This window comes from Camelina sativa, unplaced genomic scaffold (genome assembly GCF_000633955.1).
Source record: "Camelina sativa cultivar DH55 unplaced genomic scaffold, Cs unpScaffold04166, whole genome shotgun sequence".
In the NCBI taxonomy this organism is placed as follows: domain Eukaryota; kingdom Viridiplantae; phylum Streptophyta; class Magnoliopsida; order Brassicales; family Brassicaceae; genus Camelina; species Camelina sativa.
Window position 1 is genome coordinate 1 of NW_010925260.1, and position 680 is coordinate 680.

At 35.4% G+C, this 680-nt stretch overlaps 1 long non-coding RNA gene across 1 annotated transcript; it reads left to right on the plus strand.

Moving 5' to 3' along the window:
• The first annotated feature begins 6 nt into the window (after nt 1–6).
• Nucleotides 7–652, plus strand: LOC104774631. The gene is made up of 3 exons (XR_765423.1): nt 7–163; nt 421–501; nt 595–652. It is a non-coding gene; the product is annotated as an uncharacterized LOC104774631 (long non-coding RNA).
• The last annotated feature ends 28 nt before the right edge of the window (nt 653–680 follow it).

A 680-nucleotide genomic window follows, 5' to 3' on the forward strand; every position in this document is an offset into this window, starting at 1 on the left:
AGATTCTTGATCTGGAAACAGTTTAAGGCTGTTGAGCTTGTAAAATCATGGGATCTTGCTTTGTTCGATTTACAAGGATTAACATGTTTGATGCAAATCTCTACCAGAACCGAGGACAGGACAGGTTTATGTCTGCAATTGCAATCATTTTGACACAGGACAGGTTTGATTTCTGGTTGTTTTGTAGTTTAATTATTGTGTACAGCCAGTTTAATAGTTTGTTAGAAGTGCATATAAACGTTGTAATCTTATCTGATTCATTCAATGAAGAAATGGCGAACATATTAACTTTTCTGTTCCTGTATTCCTTTAGTGATGTTCATGACATTTTTGTGGCTATGAAACGATAGTTTTAGTTTGAAGGTTCTCATGGTTTAAAGTATCTGTACAATCTAAAGAAGTACTTTTGTTTTATGTCAGAGGCTCAAGGGTGCTAAAGCTGGAGAGAAAGAGTCTCGAATTTCTTCTGAAGCATTATTGTGGAGTTGCTGCAACCAAAGAGTGCATAAATTAAACAATCCAATCTTGATTAACTTTTATTCTGTTTTCATTGTCATCTCTTCGTTCAATTTCTATTTTGTTACTTGGCTGCAGATACCAAAATGCAGGCAGACTGGAGAATACGACCCCTTTCGGATGTAATGACAAGGTTTGTATATTCTCTGTCTAGTCTCTTTCAT